Source organism: Corvus hawaiiensis, chromosome 8 (genome assembly GCF_020740725.1).
Source record: "Corvus hawaiiensis isolate bCorHaw1 chromosome 8, bCorHaw1.pri.cur, whole genome shotgun sequence".
Taxonomy (NCBI): Eukaryota; Metazoa; Chordata; class Aves; order Passeriformes; family Corvidae; genus Corvus; species Corvus hawaiiensis.
This window is the reverse complement of record NC_063220.1, coordinates 27387540-27415530: the sequence shown is the minus strand read 5'-3', so window position 1 is coordinate 27415530 and position 27991 is coordinate 27387540. Positions and strand designations below refer to the sequence as shown.

The 27991-nt window shown below is 40.6% G+C and overlaps 2 long non-coding RNA genes across 3 annotated transcripts in view; one reads left to right on the top strand and one right to left on the bottom strand.

The window, feature by feature from the left end:
- Window positions 1-13373, bottom strand: part of LOC125329561 — a 28746-nt gene extending 15373 nt beyond the window's left edge. The window contains exons 1-3 of one of the 2 annotated variants that reach the window (XR_007205210.1): window positions 11249-13132; window positions 8692-8859; window positions 7478-7874 (exon numbers count right to left, since the gene is read on the bottom strand). This is a non-coding gene — a long non-coding RNA (uncharacterized LOC125329561). Of the gene's footprint in view, window positions 1-7477; window positions 7875-8691; window positions 8860-11248 lie in introns of those variants that run through there. The other variant, XR_007205209.1, reaches the window with a different exon arrangement.
- LOC125329563 lies at window positions 9366-21751 on the top strand. The gene is made up of 3 exons (XR_007205211.1): window positions 9366-9547; window positions 17325-17473; window positions 20566-21751. It is a non-coding gene; the product is annotated as an uncharacterized LOC125329563 (long non-coding RNA).
- The last annotated feature ends 6240 nt before the right edge of the window (window positions 21752-27991 follow it).

The window sequence follows — 27991 nt, the reverse complement described above, 5'->3', positions numbered from 1 at the left end:
AAGGAATAGCTCAATACTGGTTTTGTATTATTTTCTCCATTTCTGAAAAGAATCTCTGCAAGTCTGCTGAATGCTTTTTTGATAATAAAAGAACAATATCCTAAAGCAAAGATGTTAGCTTCATCCCTATATCTGACAGGAAGAAACACAATCATGCAATGCAAATAAAATCTGGAACAAAAGGGTAAGATGTGGTCATTTCTGAACCAGAGAAAATGATTCAGCAGCCATAGATTTTTTTGTCTGCACTGCAGTTCTCAGAATTTTCATAATTTACATGACTAAGAGATATTTGGCTGCTCAACCTTGTATTTCACAGGGAAATAGCATCTGGCTATTTGGACTGTTATACTGACCTTGGAGAGCTTCCTGTATATATTTTTCTGTTGCAAAAATACCTATTGGTATCACATAAAGCAAAATAGCAGTAACACCAGTCTTCAGAACATATAGCATGAAGTAGACCCAGTTCCTGGGCCATGCACTGTTCACCCTCAGCATAGGACAGGACAATCACACAGTTCTTCCACAGCCTGGCGGAATGAGCGGAGTTTTCAGCCACAGCTACACTGTATCTTGAAAGGTATCAATTTGAACACTACAAAAAGGTATCTATCACCCTCACACTTTCCAGCCAAATTGCCCTTCTCCCTTATAAGCCAGCTACTGGTTTCTATCTCCTCTTATTGTTTTGCTAAAATTGTTCTAACAGACTGTGCCTGCTAGGACAGGATAGCTGGAGGTGGCTGGCTGCGACACATCTTGAATTACAGGTAAGATGGATGAGTGGAGGAGGGAGAGCCACTGGGGCGGGGGACAGTGTCAGTGTGGCACTGGCTGTGGCCATTACTCACTGACTAGCAGCAGGCTGCCTTACTGACAAGGGGTTGAAGTGGGCTGGCAGGGATAGAGAGTACAAGCACTGTCTCCTCAGTGCGTGCTCAAGGCATGCTCAAGGAAATGCGGGGCTGAAAGCGGCTCTGAACAAACTGACCCCACGGCAGCCGGCAGGTGAGTGAGTGAGTGAGTGCCCGCCCTCTCTCAGCAGCACTGGGACAAACATCGCTTCTGCGAGGACAAGTCAAATGGGAACAGCTGGAAAGGCAGCTTTAATATACACTACACCTATTCAGCAGCAATTTTCAGAAACAGTTTCTAAAAATACCTCCCCTTCTCCCTGTTTTTCTTCACAGAATGGACATGCTGTATTTTCTGAAGACGTCTCACTTTGGAAGCAACTTCTTACTGTGGGCACTAACCTTACAAGCAGCCACCATGTCTTTAGGCCTTGGTTCTTGATGCCCTCTAATGCTCTGTCCTGCTTCTCCTCTGCTCCTCTGGCTTGATGGGAGGGCTGTTTGCCAGTCCTTTCCTCTGTGTGGCAGCAGAACAAACAAGCATCACAGCCCCAGAAACTGCCCACACCTTATTTTCAAGGAAGGCTGTGGCAACTCTCAGCAAGGGTGTGTCTCCCTGACTCTGCCTCTGTCTGCTCTGCCTTTCCTGGACAAGCTGGATGTGGCCTCCACAATGTGCCCATCACCACGTGATGCTCAACACAGAACCTGAATGTACAAACATAACACATGCTTTTTTTATACATATGCTTCATTCGTTCAGCCTTTTTTATTCAGACACATTGATTCATGCGTTTACTTTCCTTGGAGATATTAATACCAGCTCATACATAGAGAGTGAGAAAGGAAGTGGCAATAGCATTGAAATTGGCCTGTAACAGATGTTCACAAAGATAGTCATAATGTCTGCCTGCCATACGTCTTTGTTTCTTGGGTGATGGGAGTGGTAGAGAAATGGAGGAGAAAGAGAGAGAAGGATTGTCAACCTGAGGTGTACGTCTGGAAATGAAACAATTTTGTACATTCACTGCTTCTGTCTGGAGAGGACACATCTTAAAACTATGAATTACACTCTGAACCTGAGGAGAAAAAGCTGTACCTTTGATTCCTTGCAGAAATGTGCTGAGGTTTTTGTACAGTGAGCAGAAAGCAGAGTGTGCTTTCAAAAGTAGCTGGAGTCAGTTACAAAAAGAACCAACTGTTAGAGTCCAGCTGGAGCCTGGTGCTGAAAGGCAAAATGCTCAGTAAAAACCTAGTTTGTATCTTCAATGAAAACAGTCAATTTTAGACAAATACACAGGTATAATCTTTTGTTATCTGTGAAATTACATTTGCATAATACCAAGGAAAGCATTTATACTTACTAGACATAAGAGATGCAGTAAATGAATGACTAGTTGTCAAAAATCCCAAGTGATGGCTGGGATCATTGAAGTATGGATTTACTTTCTCTTTTCCTTCCCCCTTGCTCCCTTTACTTCTGCAGTTCTCAAATCCCAAAATAATGGGATAATACCATCAACAGATGCCTGGTATCTACACTGCAAAGATTTTTTTGCTCTCTAAGTTTAATTATGAATGTCCAATATATGTGAGCCTTGTGAGGAAGTTCCTCTTCTATGTGATTTTGCAACCTCTTTAAAAAATGAAGTATTACAGTGGGAAGAGATATATTCATGATTCATTAAAACTTTGGGCACAGATTCGGTAGAACACTTCTCAGATTTGGGCTATATGCCCCTCCCTGTTCAAAATGTATCCATTCAGACATATGCTTCAAGATCATAAAATTCAAAAGGAATTAAAAACCTGCCAGAATACTTTCCTAAGAAGGCATTCTTTGGGAGTATTGTGCTGGGGACTCTCAAAATAAAAATGCCTGGCTGTCACTTAGTGTGGTATTTGTAGCTTCACATCCCTCAAAACGATCTACAAGGTGTCCCACTTAAGGTCCATAGTTTTTAGAGCAGAACTTTAGTAACCAAGTGTTTAAGAACATTTTTAACTTAAATAACAGGTCTCACAGGAGTCAAAGCATCACCAAATACTAAAAATTAATGACAGGGTATAGGCATTAATAGCTGCTTAAGAATTTTGCTGTGTCCAAGTCTGAGTGTGAGGAATTGTATTGCTAACCAGGCAGGGAAGTTTGTTTTTGTAGCAATTTGCTTGGAAATGGTCTTTTTAAATAGAGTTCTCTGGCTGAATCAGTAAGTATTTGACTTAGTACCTAAAACTGCATACCTTAAGAGGGTACTTAATCTGCTTTTAACAGCTAGGAATTTCAGTATTTGAACAGCCATTCTGCAAACTGTAGCCCTTTGCTTTACCTCAGAGCTTGCAGCTCAATATGCTGACATGGAGATAACATGCTGCTCACATGTACATCTCCATCACTTACCTTCATTTCCAAAGGCATCCCCAGCTGAAGCACATTATCATGCTGTGCTCATGAGTTAATGATCTGAGCTAGGTTTGAAGCAGTCACTCCCACTTAGGCACAGCCCAGAGCATTTCTTCAAAAATTCATTATAAGAATCTGCATGCCATTTTCCATGTGCTTTAAATCAAGGCTTGCACACATCTGAGCTCATCCCAGAAGGGGGGTCAAGTAATCTTTCGACACTGACATCACATCCCTGTGCACACTGCACAAGTTGCTTAGTAATTTCTTGTTCATATTTTCACACATATAGATTTCTATTCACATCCCTAGTGACTGTGTATATATTGGGCTAGACAGATTGCCAGACTCACCTGGGAGGGCATGATTTATGTTTGTATGGATAGCCTTCCTCCAAGGCAACAGTAGTTCCCAAGACATTACAGATATTAATCTCAAAAAAGATGTTGCTCCTCTCCCTGGGGAATCCTGTTTTCCATACTTCTTTGCATGGTAAACCCTACTATCTATTAAAAGTGGGGAGAAGCCCAAGGGAGTGAGTGAAAACTGATCCACGATGGACTTGCTGGATTATTTTCTCTTTTCTTATGGTTAGCCTCCACAGTAGATGCTACCAACTTCAATTTAATTCACTATTCTGATTTTCATGCTCCTTAGTTACACATAGATGGTAAATAAATGCTTCACAGTGAATCAATTGAGTATATTGGGACTTGAACTACACATACTGCTAGATATAGATAAATAGTAAGTCAAAACTGATGTAAGTCAGTAGAACAAATATAGTGGCAAGATACTGTTTTTAACTACATAAAAAACCAGATCCTAAATCATATTGTATCTTTAGTTATTTGTCTTGGGTTGCATTAAGGGAACAGTTTGGAGACAGAAAGTTTCTCTCTTTTCCTGGTTTACCTCCCACAGTTCTCTATATTGGTGAATGACTTGGAATTTATATTAACAGCTGCATGGCAGATAATCACTTGAAGAGGAGATGGAGGCTGGCAAATTTTCTAGAACAACAAAGGTAAAAAGATTTCTAGCTCAGCACACTCATGAGATTCTTATATTGTACCTGGGAATCTTGGAAAAGATAAAACAAAATCCAAAGCAGAGTCTTGCTACGGTTTCTGCTGAAAGGCAAGTAATTTTTAAAAATCGTGTAGTGTTTACGTGTAGCGTTGCTTACCTAAGAGCCCCTTTACAGACATTCCTTTCTGGTGCTGCCTTACAAGGGTATTATGGTTGCTGTTGGAAGAAGTCAGGTAAAATTCCACTGTTCAATGTATTATGGTTGATAATTTCTCCTTTTTTTTATAAACAATAATTATTTTAATATGCATATGTATTCATCATGGACCTTTTTCACCCCTCCTATTTGTATTCCTTAGTGTCAAATACAGTTTAGAATTATGCTTCTAACGCTCCCTATTACAGAGCACTCCAGTTTCCTCTTTTTAAATTTGATTTTGGCAAGCTGACTATACTTCAAACTCACTTTCCTTTTGATGTTGTACACTGTACAAAATGGGCCATTCCATAAAGTTTGGGTTTAGAAGGTTTCACAGTTTGCACAAAGTAATCCAGACAGAACAAAGAAGTAACCATACAGAATTCTGATGGCACACTCATGAGTGGATTTTCCCCTGTGGGGAGGTTCATATTTCATACAAATTCAGAGGTTCCAGTAGTATTTGAGATATCAGCAAATCAGAACTTTGCCAGAAATCAATCAATTTCACTGTGAATAACAACAGAACTGGAAGCAGCTCCCATAAGGCAGAGAAAGTGAAGAAAAAAACCAGGGGAGTGAGATAATGTTAATTGGATCCTTGACATGTTACCACTTCCTGCTGAGCCAAGTTTCAGATAAGACATTTGAATGTGGATAAAATGTGATAAGCTAGTTTTGGATGAGTTCTACAGAAATTACGTTTCCTCATCTACCTACATATCGTTACTCTTTACCATTAAAAACACTCAGTCTAGATGTATCTACAATTTAAATATTTGAGAGCTTACTACGGACTGAAGCATTACATAGCCTCAGATTTCTCACCTCTGCCATAAGCTTCTTGAGGAACCTGAAGCAGGAGCTGTTAAAAGCTGCAGTGGGTTGCGTCAGTGTGTGAAGATATCCACGTACATTATTAAATACACCTCTGAAGTACATCTTCTCCTACCCAGAGAAATTCAGTGGTGAGAGGGAGGGGAACCTCATGAGAAATCATTCAGAGGATCTGAGGCAGGGTGAGAATCAAAGGAATCATCTGGAGATCAGTGCAATCATTTGTAAAAGATAACCACTTTCTGTGAATATTTACAACTTTGGAAAAACACTATATAGATTATAGATCAAGGAGAACTTCTGTTCTGAACAGTAAGAATAATGAAGGTCAGGACCTATTATATATTATGAGATATCATCATGTATTAAATCACAGCCTCCTTAAATCTCTTAAAGCAAAACTCAAACTGTTTTGTTTGACAAAACCTCTATCTTTTCCCCCTCAACTTTATTATCTCCATTCTCCTCAGATGGTCCAGTGGTAGGATAAAATAATACATGATGCAATGACTAAAAGATTGATCCAGACAAATGAAAAAATCAAATACAGAGCATTCTTTTTTAAATTATGAGAGCTTTTAAACATTTTCTGCAAGAAGATTCAAAAGAGATTATTTAGTCCATGGCTTTTCCGCCATGGCCAAGCTGAATATCATCATCAAAACTTTGCTCTAGCTCAGCCAGAATTGATAAACTTGTTTAGGGCACTGGCAGGTGAAAACCTCTGGCCTCTCTTATATAGCAAGTCCAGTTTGATATCATACACTCCGTTTTTGGTCTTAAAATCTACTAATATGTTTTCAACCATGTCAAGTGCAGTAACTTTTTGTACAAAATGGAATCTGTCACCTTTATTCTCTTGCCAATGTGTACTGCTAGCTACAATTTAGTCTGGCACGTGAAGGATCTAGACGACTAACTTATCACTCCTTTTTAGACTGCTGTGTGTTAATTCCAAGAGACTGCCCTCTAGCCAGCCCTTGCATTTCATTCACTACATCTTGCATATAAATATTTTACTGAGCTCCAGTATAAAAGTTTGATAGAATTTGAACTGAGGAAGCATGGATGAGACAAGGATATTCAAGCTTATATTTATAAAATAAAAATGGTTTTTATCTTGGCTCTCTTACTCAAGCAATTGAGACGAAAGTGTATTTGGTGCTCTGAGTTTTGCAGGGAGAGGGATTTTATATTCTCATAATAATCATGAAACACATGTTTGGATATTAAGGGAGATCGTTAAACTGTTCTGAGCCATAACTTTAGGAAGTCACACCTTCAGAGCATCCTTTCACTAATACTGGAGTGTTTAGAGGCCATTTTTTTTGTATAAAATTATACTAATTAACTAAATGTCTCTGTGATAAGGTTTCTCTCATTTCACAGTGAGCAGAACAGTGGAAGGAGCTAGAAAAGATGGTTTAGAAGTAAATTGGTTATGAAATTCAGGGTATTTTGTTGATAGAAAGGAAACAAATTATGAGCTCGTAGGTAGATAAATATACTCCAAGCTTGAAAATATGGATTACTGAACTGAAAAATTATATCTTCTTGACTATAATTGCATAGCCCCTAAAAATAGCAAAAAGTGTATTTGGAGTGTGGTGTTCCAAGAGTTTGAAAATTAACGATGAAGAAGTGATGTAATTTGGGACCAATATGTTCCAAGATATCAAAATGTGAGACATGTCAGGATTTTTCTAAATAGAAACTGAAAAATGCTGCCCGCCTTGTAGTTACCATCTCTAAAATAGCCAATGCTATAAATAGTAATACAAGTTTATGTGCTATGTCTCCCTTTTAGTAGAAGTTCTAAGGTATTGGCCTTGACACCATGCCCATACTTCTGTCACTTAACTTTGGAGTTTTTTTCCATTTCCAGAAACAAGATGCCTGTAGTGCAAAATTTGCCCATAATAATCCCTTAAAACATGGTTTATTTTTATCCTGTAAAGGAACTTTAAAAATTCAAGTCACTATACTTCCCAAACTGCTCAATGCTGTTAACATTCTTCTTTTAGCTTTGCATCATATACAATAAGCATTTCATTTGCCTAATGAAAAACATATTTAAACTAATGAGTACACAGTGTTTTTATTTACATATGCAATTAAAATTTACCACTATTAATAGCTGACAGAGGGGAAGAGAAAGTGTGATTTATTCCAGTAAGAGCATACTCTTTCAAGAGGACAGCACTTCACAGGCAGCATTAAAGACAGAGTTTTAAAATTGTCATCAGTGTGGAAATAAACAAAATTCTGGTGTGTCCTAGTCCCTGTGGTCCATTCCTGAAGATGAAGCCAGCAGCTCTTTATGCCTCCCGAGATGCACCAGAATTAATCATCCCTTTACAGACCCCCAGCCCACATTTCTCCCCCATTCCTAGGGCTCCCTGGAGGAGCGTGGGTGGGTTCTCCCAGCTGGACCGATCCTGCAGTTTGTTCTGTGAGAGCAGAGCCACGGGCACCAGTCAGACTGGGCGCTCCTCAGAGCCTGGTGGGAGCTCGGCTGAGTAAAGGAGTGTGCTGCTCTGCAGATCTGCAGGAGAGGAAAATAACACCAAATGTACACAGAGCGAGGGAGGAGAAGCAGGGTCACTTGCTGCAAATGGCACAGGAGGGAGAAACCTGGAGGTGGGGCTGCCTGCAGCAGGCAGTGGCTATCTGACACTGACACAGAGCCGGCCACAGTGAAATGAGATTAATCAAAAGGAGTCAGAGATACAGAGATCTTTAGCCCACCCCATTCTTCTTAGAAACAGAGTTCAAAGACAAGCATCAGACATCAGCTATCACAGAATGGACAAACATGACAAAGGGTGCTAAATCTTCCACCTTTCTGCCATTATCTCTCACAGATGTTACAGAGCTTGTCAGGAGAAAGCAGATTTCTGCTTCGAGCTGCACCATGTGCAAATATGCTCTTGCTGAACAGTGCTGCTACTACAGCACACTCTGTTCTGGCAAGCAAGAATTTTATCAGCAGCACTATAAAGGCACTCAAATTCAATCCATCCTTATTGATATGAACTGATACACATTTTTCTAAACATTTTGTGAATGGTGTAATCATAGCTAGGACATGGAAAATATTAGTAATGTACATGAAAACAATCTTACTGCAGCTTTACAAGCAGCAATAATTTTGCTTTGATTTGAAACTTTGGGTTGAGTTGCCCATTTTTTAATTTAAAGGAGGACATATGAAGAGACAGCAGAGAAAAGATGAAGCTTTAATAATAACACATCTACTGAAAAGTAGGATTTTTTTTTTAAAAAACTGGCATTTTTGATCAAAACCTTTTCAAGTGGAAAGCGAAACCACAGTTGAAAAACCCTGACTGCAGAAGCATTACCTGCTTATCGCAGCTGAATGTTGGTTCTCTTGCAGATGGCTGGCTGCAGTCACTCCATATTTATGGCATGTGCTCCTGTGTGCGGTGGGAGAAGGGCTGGCAGTGCTGGTACCAGAGCTGATCGAAGTGATCATTGCTACTTTGCTTACACAGACAGATACTCACATGCTGCAGGGCAAAAATGGGTTGAAAGGCTGAAAGGATGTGGAAACTCCAAGCCATAATGTCTAAAGGTGAGCTGTTATTGCAGTGACTTTCCCAGGTGGAGAGCTTTGAAAAAAGGCTAATACACTGAGAGGTGCCTCTGCAGTTCTGAGGCAGAGGTGTTCAATGACATTAGGGATAGTTTTGCACTCACAATCCTGGTGCAAATAGCTGGACATAACCATGGCTAACCACTCCAGACCCCCAGCTGGATCACAGAGCACAACCACTGTGTGCTCAAACACACAGTGTGGGTGCAGATTTAGTGCCTGTGACCCTGCCGTGTCTCCAGATGGGGCTGCTACAAATGGAGCTGTACACTGGGTGGAAATGCAGGATTTTCTGCAGAAACTTGTCAGTTGTGAAGTTCATTTTAAGAGCTGAATCAGTTATTTACTACCTATATTGTGCTAACACTCAGCTCCGAGGTGCTGTTGCTGTTTACAGCATACAAGGAAACAAAAGGAATATCCAATACCAAGAGGAGATTCACTTTTGAGTTACACTGGCTGTAAGGAAACAGGCAGATGATAGAAAACAGGCAAGCAAATCTGTAAACATAGACCACAGGAATTATGAAGTGCTATGTGAATTATAAAATCAATGCTGTTATTCACAATGCTGGAAGACAGATTCAGGAGCCTACACTTAGGTAACAATTTCTCCCTTTCTTCCTGTTCTGTCTTTTTATTCATGGCCATAATGTATGTGTTGGGGGGAGAAAAATCAAGAGGATGGCTATGTAAAAATACTGTACTGTGTAAAAGATGCTGTAAATGTCTGATTTGTTTGTCTCTTTCCAATTGTGCAGAACCTTGAAGCATGAGCAGGGTTGTCAGTGCCAACAGAGTCAATATTGCTGTGAAAGACTAAATTGTATTCTTTTCCACCTTCTGCTACATTAACAAAATTGCTTGCTAAGTTCTGATTCTAGGACATTTGCAATTTGCAGTAGCTGATGATGATGCATGAAGCAGAAAGAATGTGTTGATTTTTAAACTGGATTCAGTTGTTACAGGAGGAATATTTTGAAATTATTATTTACAAACTCTTAAGAATCATAGTGGAGTGCCCTAACTATATTAATTATGGAATATCAAGATGTTACTTTAAGAGAGTTAATTTTCTAACTAATTGCTGCATTACAAAAGCAGTTATTAGATTGTTCTAGAATCTCTTGCCCCCTCCCCCAGCAATTAATTAGTCAAAATTAAATAAATGGTAATGTTATGGTTAAATGACTCAGGTTCTACATGGCTGTAGGTGATACAGCTGCAGTGCCTTAAGTTCTACTGACAGCCTGAGCTCTCAGAAGAAACATTAAGCAGCAACTGAGTACATGTTTTATGCCTAATGATCACTGAGTTCCATTAAAACATATGTGTACTGGTTTGAAGAAACACATTGTATGAATTAGTACAAAATGGCTTTCAACGAGAAAAGAGCTACTCAGCCCTGTCCTTCCTTTTCTTTAAGCTTAAGGATTCTTGTTAGGGTTTTCCCCTCCTCCCCCCAGAAATTCCTTGATGGTTTTGCCTTTAAAATTCAGCATAGTTTCACAAGACTCTTTTCCAGAACAGCACGTAGAATGTATTGCTGAAACGGAAGGATATTGCACACAAAAATAAACTGGCCGAATAATGTAGCTGCTCTGAATTATTCACAGCTATCTAGCAAGCATTGTTTGCAATGGAGCAACTAAGTAAACAGGATGGAAAATGAGTTTTGGCATGATTCTAGGAATTAGCATTCTCCATTTCTATGGTAACATTGATAAAAAGTTGTTGCTAATAATAATGAAATACACGCAGAATAAAAATAAGTAAGCTAAATAGAAGTCATCTGTTGTAAGCCTAAGTGTTTTTCCCTTTCTACTGGGAAACATGTGTACAAGCTTGCACACATCTCAACTTTGGTACAGCACAACTAATGCGTGTATTATTAGCTCAGTTTGCCAGCAAGTAAAGACAGATGTTTGATGAATGCGTATTGACCTAGGGTAGCTATAGGAAGACTATTAACAGAGAAAAACCTATGAAGAGATTGTGTTTGTTTCACAGGCATTTTGTAGAATCAGAGATTCGTTACCAACCACTAATGAATCCAGGGTGTATTAAAATTTTTGGTAGTTTTTCTCTGACAAGAATTCCCAATGATAAAAATACACAGAAAGAACTTTCTCAGCTGAGAAAATGTGCCTAGCACATTTATAGTCTTAGGTAGAAAACAATTTTCTTTACCTCCAGCTATTGATATAATGTATTATATAATTCTTATCAGTACACATATACATATTTATATCTTTTTATAGTTTTATAGATCTGTATCTAGAAAAAAATATTTTTTGCCTTACCAGGGTTTCTCAAATCTCAGTTGCAGGGGAAGGAAAATAACAAAAAACCATAATGCAAATCTCACCATCCCTTCCCTTAGCAGAAAACTTGTGAAGGCTCCTGATGATACAGAGGAGAGAAGTCTGATCCCATCACCAAATAAATCAAAATCCATTACAGGGAAACAAGGAAGAGAAGGAGGGATGAAGAATTATAAAACCTCATCTGTTAAGCTTTGCCTCAAATACAATCTGAATGTGCAGCAAAGCTCTACCAGCTTTACATAAGCAGGGCTTCTCATTCATTTTCACAGGGTTCTGTATTTTTAAGTTCTAGAGAAAAGGAAAAAACACTGAAAGTTGTCAAATATTTTCAGCTTCTGGGTGGAACTGAATTCCTGATCTGAAAGACAGATTTAGCAAGGTTTCCGGGGCACACTGAAAAATACAAATAATTTAGAGACAGTGTGTGGGAGATGAAGCGTCTAAGTGAACCAGCAGCATCAAGAGCAGCCAGGGGAGAGAATTGTCTAAATCATCTGCAGAAAAGAGTAATACACCTCCTGCATGTGTGCTAGGGGAGGTATAAACAGCTTTTTGCCGAAGAAAAATACATTTGGATCAAAGATACAGTGTGAAACATAATAAAAGCTGCTGAAAGCAGCTCCAGACAGTGCTGTTAGTGAGTGAGTGTGTGTCAGCCTGTGCTCCTCAGGTGCCCACTGCACCTCCCTGTGCTGGCTTGTGCTTTTGCTCCTCTTCCTTTGGGGGTCAGACCCCAACCTTCACCTTAGATGTCCTCAGGTCTATACCAGAGTTCACACTTGCACTCTGGATGACAGAGTTTGAAAACTCTGTCCACAGTAATTTTTTGTTGGATAGAGGACGAAAATCAGGAGGCTCCTTTGAGAGTTCCAGCCAGGAGAGTGGCTGGACTACCACTGTAGCTCCCAGTGGAAAGCAGCCTGCTTGCCTTGCAAACCAGACATCCCACAGAGCTGCTCGATTCATGGTGGAAAGTGAAACATTGCATAATATGCACTCATTTTGCACAGTTGCAAACAAGCCATGAGTTTATTTAATTCTGCTGGCTATTCCAGTAGGTAGCTATTAGCAGGAATCACATCTGATGGTCATCCAGGTCACACCAGAGTGGACCTGCACCAGGGGCACCACCTGTCTGGACATCCTGGAGCAGTGAGGGCCTGCGGAAAGAGGTTGTGAGCCCTTGGACCAGATTGGTTTTCTCTAACAAAAGGACATAAACGCACCAGTGATAGCACAACCCGGGGAGGAGCGAAGGCAAGGAGCAAGGTGAGGGTCTTTCTTATCAAAGAAGGCTTGAGCCCAGCAGTTTAGACCTTAGAGATTAAGAAACATCAAAGACTAAAGCCATTGGAGACCAAAGTACAGCACTGGAGTCTTGATATTGTCACTTGACTAATCTGTTAAGTGCTTGCTTTTTCAGTTGTTATCATTTAGATTGTCATGAACTGCTTAACTAACAGGTGCCTGCCTGGAGTTTGGAGGTTTGCCTTGTTTCTCACTCTAGCAGAACATCTCAGCCACCACGGCTATCCCCCAGTTCCCTTATCACACCAGCTGTGACAGTAGAATATTGGAGAAGCTTTTTTTCCTTCTGACCCCTATCATTGAAAACCAGCCAGAGTTAACACAAGTGGTAAGAAAATGCTGGCAGCTCTGGGCTGCCTTGAGCTGGCCCTCCTGGCCCAGGCATGTCAGTGGGTGTCAAAGCCTTGTGAGGATAAAACTTGCAGCAATAGCAACTAATTAAACATGTTTAGTCAGGGTATCAGCCTCTGTCACTTCCCACCACATATCAGTGCCATGTACTTAATTTCTCACAGTTGTAAAAGGAAACCTTTCTACTTTTTTCCTGAGAATGCCATTTCCTAAGGAAGATGTCAGGAAAGGCTCGGGAAGCCATGGCAATTAATATCTGAACTGTTTGCAACCAGTATTACTATGGGATTAAGCTCATTTGGGGAACAAAACACAAAACTGAAATAACAATCTTTAATTTGTTCAGGGAAAACATTTCAAGAGACCATCCAAAATGCTCTTTGGTGAGGGATATGCAACATCATTTAGATGCCATGTATTTCACACCAGTTATTTTGGAAATTCAAGCTGTAATTTTCTCTAGTCATAGCTGTATACAAATTAAGATAATTAAAAAATTATAATGCATAAAATATGGGTCTTTCAGGAATGAAGAAAACTAATTTGAAGGGTAATTTTCATAAAAATTAAATAAAGAACAGATTAGAAGATGTGCAATCCATGAAATATTAAAAGGTTTAATTTAGGTACTTGCTATAGGACTTAAACTTCAAAAAATAATAAAAAAAGGTAATTTCAAAGATTGACTGGCCTCAAAGGGTGAGAGACAAACATTTGGATTATTAGTTCTGACAGATTTTTCATTTTGTTGTTTCTGCTTCATCCTTTTTCAAAATGCTAATTATTTGTTTCTTTACAGAATATTTTAGTTTGTTCTTAGAATTCTGTATGAAGAGAGGATTGTATTGAGTTCATTTACACCCTAAACATGAAAAGACAAAATCCCCTGCCTTTTAGTGTCACTCTATAAGTAAGGCAAACTCTATTCACACGACAAGTCCTAGCTGGTGCCTTAACTGCTCAATATCCTTAGTGAATCTGGCTAATTAACAAAAACCAAAGCCATGTCATAACCTCAGCACTATTTTTGTAAAGTACTGAACAAAACCAGACTAACAGGATTGTTAGGTAAAGGTAAAGCAGGATCTGTCACTTATCACTTCTGCATTTTCTCCCCAGGACTTCTGAATTTGCTTCTTTGTACAAGGTGACTGCTTTTGTCCATGTTTGCACATCTGTCTATATACTGATCTATAAAAAGTGTTTCTATTTCTATAGATAACAATCACACTTTAATACTTTACTAGTACAGTAATTTTTCTCCAGAGTAGAGCTGTTTATTCCAATTATTTACTCTCCTAAGCGCACCTTTCTCAGGTGATTCTTACTAAATGCACTTTTTTCATCACTTCTCAGCTGTACTTCTCTTGACATGTGAACTCCTAAACCTCATGCATTAAAAAAATTCTATTATTACATCAGTACTTTATTTATAAGCACAGACTGAAATTGGTACAGAATTTCCTTTTCTCTTCTGTAACCAGTGCAGCCAAGTCTAGATTAATGCTGGGACTTCAGCGTAGAAACACAGCCACAAATCCTAACATCCTAAGTATTTTCTCTTTTTAATCAATTTTGCCTTTAGCCAAAATTCAGGTAATGTAGAAATAAACCTGTCAGATGTAATTTCACTTCTCCGGTCCCTCTGCTGGAGAGCATGGAGCCATGCTGTTCATAAGTGTGGGTATAACTGCTGGGAAGCCTCTAGCCAAAGTCCCTTTTCCAGTGTATCTCTCCTTCCATGTTTTAATTTAAAAAGAAAGTATTAAACTAATCATTTAGATGTAGAACTCTTCCTCGTATTCAGAGGGAAAGCAAAGATTTCATTGCTTAGCTCTCGCAGCACCCTCTGGTCATCCCATTAAACACAGGTCCCAGAACGGGACATTTTTAAGCATGCATTGATTCACTTTACCAGAACAATTCTTTGCCATGATTGCTTCTCTCATATCATTTATCTCTTCAGCTAAAAATCAGTTATTCACCAGCTGAGATTTATTGGGCCTGACCTCTGCTGGAGCCAACACCAGCAGTATTACAGAGAACCCTTGAACAGTTACAGGCCAAACCACTGGGTAGATGGAAACCCAGAGAACTGGAATGGCGTGCCAAAGAGTTAGAGAAAACTGCTGGAGAGATTTATGAATAAAACCTGGGATTCAAGGAAGGGATCAGTTCACACTTTTATCAGGCTACTCACATGAGGAAAAAAAAAACCCTGTTCTTCTAGGTGCATGCATGACTTGATCTGACAGGGTTGTTTGCAGTCCTGCCTGGGATGTTTTTTGTGTAAGAGCAACCACAGGACCAAAATCCATGACTGTGATTGTCACAGCAAGCGCTGCTTGCGGAGCCTCCCACCCCGGCACTTGCGGGCTCTGGGCCGTCACGGCAAGCCCTGGTGCTCCTCACAGAGACTGCCCTTCATCCGGAGTGCAGCAGAGGGGGAACAGGCAAAAACCACGTGAAAAACATCACAAACCTTTTGAACTGGTTTTTCCTTGAAGTGTGTGCCTAGCAGTGATTTGTAAAAAGGCTGAAGAGGCTGGTACCGCAGCGCAGTCTCTTGCTGCTGTACCTTGCACTTTGGCACGTACGTCCTGCACTTTGCCAACAGCCCTTTCACACAGCTTAATCCTTATCCTGGCCAATCTTAACATGAGGATTTACAGGACAGACACGTAGGATTTCTCAGTTAGGGCTATGTCATATACACAGATTTTCCCAGGGGTCCCTTTGAGTCTCCTTTATGAGTACAGTACAAGGCAAAGATGCAATGGCAACAACCAGAGTTTGGCCCAGTTTATTCACCCTTAAAGAAAAGCAAGAAGCTACAGAGTGCACTGAATGACAAGAAAATGTTTGTTTACTGGACTAAAGCCTGGAGATCCTTCCCTGGTACAGATAATAGAAGCAGTTTTGTGGTGTGCCAGCCAAGAAAAACATCCGTTGCTCAGCATGGCATCCAGCTAAACTAATCTTTGTTTTCCACGGGAGATGTTTTTTCAATAATTTCTAAGAGCTAAAGGACTTCATTAAGAATCATGCAACCATTGATCCAGATGTTAAACCTCTCTGTACAACGGGAAGCCCTCTCAGAAAGCAGTAAAGGATAATTGGTCCATTATTATCTGGTCTTGAGAAAAGAGAGCAATATCGCCTATTTAATGTTACTATACAGAGGAATTTATTTCATTGTGTACATGCTGTTCGAACACATTTAATTATAATGGTTTTGTGTAATTAAAGTTCAGGTAAACATTAAATTTCAACCTCTTGTAGCCCTGAAATTCATTACTGTTGCTAAATCTTATCCAAAGAAAAGCTTAACACATGAGAAGTGAAACAGAGCTCCTTTTTAAATAACCAAAGCTAAGCAAAAGTAATATTTCTCAGTTGTTCCTTGTGGACTTTTCTTTAGTTCTTATTTGTATATTAGTTTTCTATCAGCTTTAACCTTGGCAAATGATAATATTGTAAAAATAATTCTTAGATGGGCTGATAAACACAAGCACACAATGTTCAACCGGGCTCCAGCAGAGACTGAAGGCAGTGTGAGACCATGATTTCTTGCACACTGAATTGTGATGTGTCTGGCAGCCACTCACCACCGGTGGGATCCTTCCCTTATGGTGAGAGATCCTTAGACGGAGGGATCCTTCTCTTAAATAGAGAAGGTTGTCTACTGATCACATTAAAAGTCCCTGATCCCTTGCTGAATGTTGCCTTTTCAGAAATCAGGGCATCCCTTCAGTGTGAGGGCCTGGACACTCACTCCTTGGAGCTCAAGATTTTGACTGAAGATGTCCTTAAAAACCATAAGGGATGGCATGGCCAGAGTCCAATAACTAGATTTGATACTGTCTGTAATTAGACTTTCATCTTCACTGCTTCTTTATTAAAAAAGCAGAAGGATAATACATTTAAAAGTAATGAATGAGAAGATTAAGGGACTGAACTAATGTAAAGAAAACAAAATTGTTTGTGTAATTTGTAAAACGTGCCAGACTCTAACAGGCAGTTTAGAAATGCTTATTAACACAGGCAGAGAGAGACAAGAGGGAAAAAGGTACAGATCTAGAAAGGCTATAGATGTAATTATGGGTGTCCTCAGAGTCTGACATATTAGGCAATTTTGAAACAAATTCGTAATGAAAATCCTTTTAATGAAACATATTAATGAAATCCACATTGATATTATTGTTGGGATGTAGGCAGAAATTCACTTAAAAGAATTACTTCCATGCCAATCAGTTTTTCCAATTTAATTTGGAGCAGTCTGAATTTACTGAAAAGTACAAAATTGATTTATTTCTAAAGATCATATCTTGTAGAAAATGGCATTGTTCTGTTTGCCGAGGGAATTTGCCATCATTTCTCTCTGTTCTTGCAGGTCTTGGATCAATGCAACTTCAAGCAAGAGCCTTGGCTCTGGCCTTTTTCCTGGAGAGCTCTCTGGAGACTGGGCTGTGCCCGATGCAGGGTCTGGTGAGGGGCAGTGCTGTCTCTAGCTGTGGGACAAAACTCAGGCTGCAATCAGGGGTATGCTATTCCTTCACAGCCACAGACAACAGAAGCACATTTAAAATTTCTGTAGTTAATCTGGCCTTTTAGATTACTTTTGAAAGTGTTTTTTAGGTGAAGGCAAATCAAATGCAGAAGAAGTCTAAAAAAAAAAATGTTCTGTTAGGTTTTGGGTTGGGGAAAAAATTCTTTGTTCCTTGTGGTTAGACCATCATCACCATTAAACTTGAACTCTAACCCGCTTCTGATTCATGCAAAATAAATGGTAATTGCTCATAACTATAAAAATCTAAAGGAAACCCATTAACACTTCTCCCATGTCATGTCTAACAGGAAGAAATAGTATTGGGAAGACCTTCATACATCAGCAGTGCCACAGTAGATTCAGGGAGCTATATCACTCAAAAAACAACTCATGCAAATACCATGAAATGACCACGACAGCCTTCAAAAGTGTCTGAGTGATGAACTCAAGTATCTGAACTCAAGCTATCAAACACCTCACTGATGCCAACACCTAGGTAGAGGCTATTTATGTCAATGGCAAGCTGTCAGCACATTCCTGTGTTGCAGTAACAGGAGGTACCCTCCTGAGCCTTATGAGAAAGAATCATTTTCCAGCCCCCACCTTTCAAATGAAAACCCAAACCAGAAACCAAGCTGTGCCCTCTTTGCACCTGTAGATCTGCTACAGAATTCACACAGGAACCATTAGCTAAAGCAATAAAAAACTCTCTAAATAATCCAACTCTATATTGAAAACTTTTTTTTTTGCAGATGACATAGATCCTGGAAGCAGTTAAAAAGCATTTACTAGAACATGCATTTGCAAGCAGTATTTCCTTGCTTTCAGAAGTATTCTTGATTATAGTTCTGTCCTCTATAGTAGGAAGAGGGTATGTTATAAATTGCTAGGGCAGGGTTATAAATATTATGTCTTACTATTCAATACAACTCACTTCTACTTCAGGCTGCACACTTACACACATGTTCATTTTCAGCCTGCAAGCAGTCATCCAGAGACACCCCCTGCCTTAGCTTATCAACTGAGGCTTAAGTTTGATTCACCTACCAGTGCCCTACTGCCACTTGTGGCTTTTTTGGTTATTACAATAGGCTTTCCAGTTTCTACAAAAAAGAAAAAAATTCACGTGGCACATATTTTGAAAGAGAAAAGCACATTTGTTACCATAAGGAATACAAAAAAACCCTCCTCCACTTCAGACATATAAACTGAATTTCTATTAAAACATTTTCTTCACCTGACATACGGAGCTGCAGCCAGAAGGGATATTGATTGCTCTGTACAAATGCTCTGGTGTTGGTTTTAACAATACTGTCAGCCTGCTTCACCAATCCTGCTAATACATTTAGCAAAACCCCATCTGTAGTCTGTCATTTACACAACCACTACACATTCACTATTTTAAATTCTCATTCCATCACATTTATACGGTTACTTCCATAGCCCCCCTCACTGCACACAGATTGCCACATCCATTTGAATTTCTGAAGCAGGCAGAAAAAGCCTGAGGCAAGGATTTTAGTGGAGCAACACACACACCCCCTATAAAGGGCTTTCCCTTTTATTGGAAACCCAGCTTCACCCCTCCATCTCCAGTAGCTTTTAAACACAGCTTTTGCTGAGCAACAGAGCTCTGCCATTCCTGCTTTAAAGCTGAACATTTGGCTGTGCCAAACCAACCCATGTTCAGACCCAGTCCCTCGGTGGGGCCATGGCCTGCCAAGCGAAGGGACACAGACTCTGCCTACCTCTCCTGCTGCCTCCTGTCACTCCCATCCTGCAGCCTTTTCTTCCTGTGCCACATGACAGGAACAGTGACAGTTTCAGAGAATTATTTCCTCTGCACAATTCTTTTGGGAAGCATATGTGTAATCAACGTTTAAAGTGGGAATTATTTAAAACAATCGTTGTGAGGGTTGAGGATTCAGTAATTATTCTGTGCGATTAGTCCCCAAGTAGTGTGAGACTACATTCCCTGGTGATCTGAGCTATGGAAACATTATGAGTGCCTGAGAGAAAATAGTTCTCCCTAAAAGAGGTTGGCTACAAAATGCAATCACTTTGCAAAGGGAAGGAAAAGGACTACAGGTAAAAGACAGACCAAGGAATTTGAAATTATTTTCCTATCTTCTTTTGAGTCCTCTGTCTCTCCAAGGAGAAGCAGACATCTGCCATGAGGTGAAGAAAGTGCTTTTGCTATGGGAGCCATTGATAAGAGCACAGAAACTGCTATACAGTTTGACATTATCAAATCAGAACAGAATGGTTTCATGCTCCTGAATACTGCTACCATTTCCTCTTCAGTGGGCAGCCATCACTTCACAGACTATTTTCCGTATTTTCCATGTGAAAACTTCATTCTAAACATCTCAGCAAAGAAAGGCTTCTTCTTGGAAAAGACTGTCTAAAATTTTGTTTGAATTGTTAAATTAAAATGTGCTCTCCTCCTGCTCTGCCTCACTATTTATGACAAAACAAACATTTTTTCCCTGGGAGCTGAAGTCAACAAATGGTAAATCTTCCTTGCCCCACTGAAGAAATATGGCAAGTGGAATTTAAGAGTGTCATGAGAGCCACTAGCTCTGTGCCTTCTAGGATGACACAGCGTGTTCAGTGTGACGCCTGCCAGTCAAATGCATGGCACCTGCCCCCTGGGAGCAGGCCCAGCACAGCTCTTTGAATCCCTAATCCCTTCTGAAAGCAATTTCTGGTCTCCTGTTTGTTCTAATTGAAATTGGCAGCAGAGGTGAAGCATCTCCCCCTGGGACCTTGCCCCTCCCAGACTGTATCCTCCCATCAGAAACCGGAGCTAAGCCTCAGAGAGCAGCAGAAAGGTGCTGCCTTCCAGTGTGGGGATGATGAAGTGTCACAGACGAATCAAGTGACATGTGGGTGGCTGTTCGGGAAAATGCATTTTGTGTAAAGTGTAGATGCCTGTACTTGGATGAGTCGTGCCCTGTTGTTTCCAAATCAGTAATTTGAAAGAGTTGCTTGCACTCAGGACTGACAACATCAGCTCCTGAGGTCTAGACAAAACTCTGAACACAGTGTGGGACTTGCTATTAACTTTATGCATTTTTTTTAGCACTCCATCAGGAATCTCATTCCCCAGCAACAGCCAAAGAAGATTGGTGGAGAGGACTGCAAGGAGCAGGGTCCCATAGCAGGACCCCCTCTGCACCACATTTAAGGGAGACAAGAAAGATCCAGAGGTTCTTTAAAGAATATTGGTCACTAGGTGGGAAAAAAACATGTTTCCCAGAGGAATACATCATTTGAATACCCTGAAACTGTCTAATTGACCTTGAGAAGAAGTAATACTGGAGTTAATTAGGATTGTATTAAAACTTAAACCCTGACAGTTTCATCTGTTGCTTCAACTTTCAAGACTTTTATGTTTGAATTACTTCCAAAAGCGTGCAGGTGATGGCCTGTACTTTGTCACAGTTCACAGGGTAGGCAGAAACTTAAACAGAACCATGTTCTTGCAAGAACATTATTTTATCTGAAGTGCAACTAACAGGAAGGTCATATTCTACCCTTTTCCCTCCCCTCTCTCCCTTAAACACCTTATTTGCTACAGCTACAGAGATTTAGAAAGAAAAATCAGGGCATCATATAATGATTCATAGCCAAGCACAGCAGAAGCATTAATCATTTTTAACTCTAAAAGCATATAAACTTCCAAGGATGATCAGTCAATGCAACACGTTTATATTTTAGGTGGAAATCAGATTTAGAAATGGAACATCCTGAACCTCTGACCAGAGAACAAAGTATATGAAATGCCACAGAGCCGTTTTCAAAGAGCCCAAATGCATGGCTTCTACTCATGTAAAGAGGCAGCCTTTCATATAGGCAATCCTATTATTTGCAATTCAGTTCATGGTTCAAGAAAATATCAGGAAAGATGAGCCAGAGGAGCAGAACAGAGCCACACATGCTGGGTCTGCCTGTCTCTCTTAACAAGAGAAGTAAAGGAGGGATGCTGATGCTTGACAGAAGAGTTGAAAACTTGGAAGAGACCTTGTGTGATTCATTCTTCTGTCTGAATAGACCTTGGTGATCTTTCTGATGATTCTCACATATGTTCCTAGTGGGTCTTCTGGAATTAGAAATGTTGAAAAAGAAAGTACTGAGTGTAAGCTCTGTCCTGGGATACATGGCAAAAAGAGAACATCCCTAGGAAAAAGAAAACCCAGCAGTGACAAATACCAAGTGCAATACTCAGCAGAGGACAAGGCACACTATATGATTTTTTTAATACGTGTAGTAGCGATTTATAAATGAGTCTGGCTTTCATTGTCTGCAGTGGATGATGCAGTGATAAAGGCAAGTGCCCACGCTGCCACTGGGCACTGGGAATTCAGTGTGTCCCTTTTGACATTCTGTATCTCCCTCTGTATTCCTTACAAGAAAATGAAATGCCTTCATTTTCTCCATATCCTCTTTCACAAAAAAACCAAAAATAATTTTAGTCTGACAAAAGGAAAGCCTTGACCCATAACACAACCTGAATTTCTGTGTAAAGTAGAAACTATCAAAGCTATTATATACTTATGGATTTCCCAGGGATACAAAATTCTGTAACTAGTATTAGGGGAGAGGGAAACAGAACAAGTAATGGCAACACCCTTTCAACAACAAAAAAAAGTGATTAAAAGAAAAGCTTAGATTATCTTTATATCAGTAGGTTTCTGATAAAAAACCCACCCAAAATTTATAATTACCTGCCATTTGTGTTATTTATCTTCAAACAATGTGAAGAAATATATTGAAAAAGCAAACTATTTTTTTTTCCCCTTTTTTTCCCTTTTAGGTTGACTATATCAGTAAGCTAACATACCATGAGTCATAATTGAACTCTAAGGCTGTTGTATCTATTTAGTTGTCACAACAGCAGCAGTATCTTCTGGGAACAAGGCAATAGGAAAAGAATTTCAGAGATAAGAAAAGATTTATTATACTGTTGATGCGACTGTTTTGCATGAAATACTAGAAACTGAACTAGGAACAATGGAATTTAAAAGAAGTTTGAAAAGGAGTAGCAGAGAAGGGGCTCAGAAGCCTTAGGAGCATATTATATTGTTGAAAGTGTTTGTTGGTACTCCTGAAGAAAAGATTTACTGGGAGAATTGATACCCTGTAAACTGGGGGCAAGGCGAAGTCTCCAAGTTTTCTGAGCACTCCCCACTAGCTAGAAATCTTGCTTTTTGCTTTCAGCTCTGCACAGTGACAAACACAGAGGGCAGCATCTCAGTAGAGCAGCATCTTCTCTACTCCAGAGATGGACCAATTGCTCGGCATGCAGAGCAGGGGCCCGCCCACCCACAGCATTCCCCACACTTTCCATCATCTATGGAAAGTCAGCTTGCTTCTGTTACCGAGGAGAAACTCTTACAGGATAACAAAAAGCCACTAATACAAGATAAGAACTGTTAGTGGGAAATCATTTGTTGAGGCTGAGAACTGCCTTGGCAGCCCTGTCCTGCCGGCGTGGCCTCTGGGGAGAGCTGGTTCTGCTTTGCATTCTAGATAACGCTACAATTTATCACTTCTCCTTCCGAGATGCAGTTCATTTATCCTTGCATGGTAACCTGTCATCTGTGCTCCTTTTTCATTTACAAGAAATAAAAATATGGTAAGATGGTAAATATACCATCTTCTAGGATGTCACTCCATACTTATTAATAAAACATGACCAAATGTGAGAATTATTTAAAGGAAAATCAGAAATTTAGCATAACCTTTATCATAAAACTTGCTAGAGAAAAGGTCAGGATGGTTGGTGCATGTAATGTCCAGGAACCTCTACGTAGCAAAGGAATTTAGGACAAATCATGCCATTTGTGGGGTTGCAAAATAGCCAAACCAAAAAAATCTAGCTCTTACAGCGTGCTATTTCCAACAAGGTCTCTTGTTGGAAGCAGGTTTTGTGGTACTACTGTGGGTCAGGCTACGGATATATGGAAGAGTTATAGACCCTTTTTAGCTCAGAACCACAGACCAAACTGTAGGTCATTATTACTTTGCAGTCCAGGGCATTTTAAACTTCTCTGATGATTCTAGGAATTAAAGTTTCTAAGATTTAGCCAATGACCTGCATAAGTGCCATCGATAGTCATTAATTCCAATTAAAATTAACCCCACTCAAACAGTGGTGTAGCAAGACAGGATGGCAAGAATGCCAGAAAGAATACCATTTATCAAACAACTAAATCAAAACAAAGTGACATAAAAATTACTTCACCAGTTGCACTTCATATGCCTGAAAGGTGAACACTCAAATATAATTTTCTGCATTTATATGGAAATCAAGATTGCCTCCAACTGAACGGGTTATTGCATTCTGCTTTAATATACTGACCCTTGGCTTTGTGCTGTTATGAGCTTTGTCCCAGACAAGCCTGCGGCGGTGGAAGTCGGCTCTCGAGGCAGAAAACTCCTAAATATCTCCACTTGGGCCACAACTGGTAAAAAAAAAGGCTCCAGAAACTTGCAAAGAGGAGGTTTCCATCAGAGAGAAGGTGGCTGAGGTACCTGTGTGTGAGAGGAGGGATAGGAAAGTACTCTGGGAATACCTTGGGTGTCAAGGAGCCCCGCCAGGGCTGCCAGCAGCACAGGGGCATTCCAGAATTCCAGCAGCACGTCGGCATTCCGGCATTTCCCCAGCATTCCAGCACCCCCCTGCTCAGCAACCAGGCCTGTGGGCAAGCAGCCACACAGCTCAGCTGATCAACAGCCTCCTGTACACAGCCACCTTTCTCCTGGGATTCAAAGTGAGAGTCCTTGTTGTGCTTGCCAAGAGAAGTCTCCCTCTGATTGCTAAAAGCTCAGATGAGCTACTTCAAAAGAAAATAAGCATTTGTTGTTCCCTCTCTAGCAAAAGTGTATCCTGGAACCTCAGGTTTATTATAGACTCTGGTATTTGTGCTCCAGCTCCTAATAACACCCACGGTAAATGGGCATTAACATACAGAAGAACATGAGCAAAGCAGCCAGAAAGCTGAGCAGTATGCTCAGGAACAGTGCAATCAAGAGCTTTCTGCTGTTAGCAGGTATCTCTTGAGTGATTTCCCAGAATTCTTGCTTGGAATTCATCAGTCTGTGATGCCCTAGAGAGTAGAGGTGCTAGGAGGGCTGAGTACATGCTGGCAAGCACAGCAGAGGTGAGGAGGACAGAGAGCCCAGCCCTTCCCCAGCTCAGCTGGCACAGGCAGTAGCAACATAAGCCAAGAGAGAGCTTGACAAGGAGCTGTTGAACCCAAATCGCCTGAAAAATTTGCTCCTTTAGCCTCACTCTAGAGCATCACAGGTAGTAAGTATCTTTAGTGAGGCTTAATGAGACTTAAAAATCTCATTATCTTCTTTTTTAATTCCCCATTATTTAAGCTTCTTATTGTGATCCTGATCTCTGCTATGATTTGTTAACCCACACCTTTTCTCTTCCTAATCCAACCATGAAACAAAACCCAGGCCCATCTGTTGGGGTTTCCCTCTCTGAGGCTTAACACTCAGGGAACAATTCCTGTGCTCAAACACACTTAGAGGGGAGTCTCCCATGCAAGGAAGCTGTTCTAGCACGTGGGAATAAGCTTAATTTTTCATCTGCAGAAGTCCTATCAACTGTAGAGTTAAGCCGTGCTTGAATATCATAGCTGAATATAGATTATGGAGCCCTCACTGCACAGTTACAAATAAAGGATCTTCAGCACAAATCTTAGAAGTTTTCTTAAATCAGTTTACAAAGGAAACAATGCTGTGTGTGGCCCACAAGCAATGATTTTCTCAGCTTTAGCAAAAGTTGCTGAGTATCTCCCTGTATCTACCTTGGCTGTTGCCTCTCCCCCACGCCTACGTACATGCCTTTGGAAGATACCTGCCTAAGTCAGAGGAGAGTGCCAGCAGCACGCTGCTGGTGCACTGAAATATGCTTTTATTTCTGACTGTTCAAATTGCATCTGCAGGAAGCAGCTGGACAAAAATAACTCGAGGTGTACGAGGCATTTGGAAATGAACTGACATGTTGATTAGTAAATCTTGCAAGCCTGTGCCAACTGGGTTGTGATTATTTTTTTTAATAACATCTACAGTGTTAATGAACTAAGTAGCAATTCCTCCCATTGTTAACCTTCTCCTTGCAGCTACACAACACCGTGAATGCAGCTGCAGTTATGGAGCGTCCATACATAAGCAGGACAGCTACAATAGCTCCTGAAATGTTGTCACATCCCAGAAGGGCTCGAGCCTTTCAGCAGCAGCCACATCACCTCAGGCTGTAGGCACTTTTTAGCTCTACCCACTGCTGAACGAGGGCTGAGAGGGCAGAAGATCTCCGTGTAAAAGCCAACCCAGTCTGTCAGTGCCTGGTGTGGAGCTGTCCCTCTCCCATCACTGACTGAGGAACCTGAAGGAGTGAGGTGCAGCTTGCCAAGCTACACCTATGAAATCATAAAGAGGCTTCCCAGAGCATGCTATCCATTAGTCAATCCACTGTTTTGCTTCATACTGTAGGAATTTCACATGTGAGGGAAGTTATTTCTAGTGCCATGTGTGGTGCCAAAGTGTTTAATGATTGCCTGGGTTCACCCACCCCACAGCTCTGGATCAAGCCAGTGAAATTTAGGGGGTTTTTCTGTGTGTCCCTCAGCCCTAAAAAAGCTGAGTACTAAAGGGAAATATGCTTATAAGATTTTTTTATTTTTCTTTTTCACCTAAACCACATAATATAATTAAACCAGTAAATTATCACAGAAGCACATACCTACTTAAAAAGCTGTTATGGGACAGGGAAATTAAATAGCCTTTGGATCTTCTTTACAAGTTACCTGCAGGAGCATGAGCAGGGAATAAGCAATGACTGATACATGGCCTTTGCTTAGCTTTCCAGGGCAGGTTTTGAGTGCCTGGCAGTACAAGGAGAAAGTGCCTCCTTATCTAGGCTGCACTGGAGCCATATCAATTTTTAATTAATTGATGCAAAAACCTGGTTTTCTGTGAGGTTATTATCTTGGCTTGAAAGTAAATCAACACAAACTACATTCTAATATAGCCTGCTATACAAGACCTGACAGTTTGCACTGCTGTAATTAGAGGCTTCCAGTGCTTCTCACCCTCTTGAAAGAGCAGTTCCTTTCAGGAGGCCTGCAAGCTTCTGCATATAGCTTACATGGCCTCCAGAGTACTGTTCTTTCAAATAATCAGGAAAGGTGGTTTTAAGCACATGGCTGCACTACCTAGGAAATGTACTAAGTGACCTGAACTCAACTTTAGCTATTAACAATTCTTCTCGTCTTATTTATGGTGTTACTGGCCTGTGAGGAGACAGAAAACTGTACACTATGCATTTGTTTTTATTATGAAATAATATTTTGAAATTTTGGATTGTGAAGAATGCTGCTCCATGGGCACCTGGGTGCTATTTAATACAGGCACAGCATCCTCTGCAGACTTTTAAAGTGAATCTACGCTTGGAAAAAAAATCTCAGGAGAGGGGAGTCCTCATCTGTGATCAAAATTGTGAATGTCTGTACTGTAGGCAGAACAAACTGACAAATGCACACTTGTATATACCAAAAACACATTAGCCAATATTTCTGCATGAGAGAGTGTCAGAGGCCTCAAATTTATAGCCAGGCATTAAATATAGAGAAGAGATTTCCTTCTCACCTGAAGCTATCTTTGACTGATTTACATCCTGAAGTATGAGCAATAGATTCTGCCTCATACTCTGTCATGTATCCTTTTCACTTATATCACTGAACTGGCACTACAAAATACATGGTGGAGGTTTTGCCTGGTGGAGGATGAAGCCATTCTGCTGCAGCTTTGAGCCGCAGGAAATCACACTTGAATTTTAGAGGAGGAAAGAATTTGATGCCTGTGCAAGATGATGCTTGTGGACATTTAAACACTTCCCCCCCCCCCCCCACCCCGCCAAAGAAAAAGAATATAACTCATAAACCATTGAATACAGCATCAGGTTTCTAGCTGCTCTGTTCAAGTCTTAAATTAATTCAGTATTAAGCCATAGGTGGAAAAATCCTCTGCTCACTGCTCTGATTATGGAGGGAGCATCCTGCACTGGGGGGGGGGGGGGGGGGGGTGTTTAACCTCCTCCTCTGCAGATTCACAGCCCTGGCCAGATCCCCCTGGATTCTACACAGGCACCCGGGGGCTGATAGCTCTGGGGAGCACAGGAGAGCTGGGAAAGGGGACAACGGCATCGAGACTTGCTATTTCCACTGGGAAAACATTACATAATGGGGATAGCTTGGAGCTCCTGCTTCCAGCCCTTGCAGCAAACATGACATGGTTCCCCTGAAATAATTTGAACAGCATTTCCCTGGCACAGCAGTGACAAAGACATTCTGACTGCAGCTCTAAGACACCGTGCATCCCTGTTAATGTCTGCTTTCCTGCAGACAAAATCCACCTTCTCTGCTCCTTCTCTGCCAAAGTACCTGAAGAATTGACTCATCATTAGAAATGGTAACCCACAGAGAACAGCT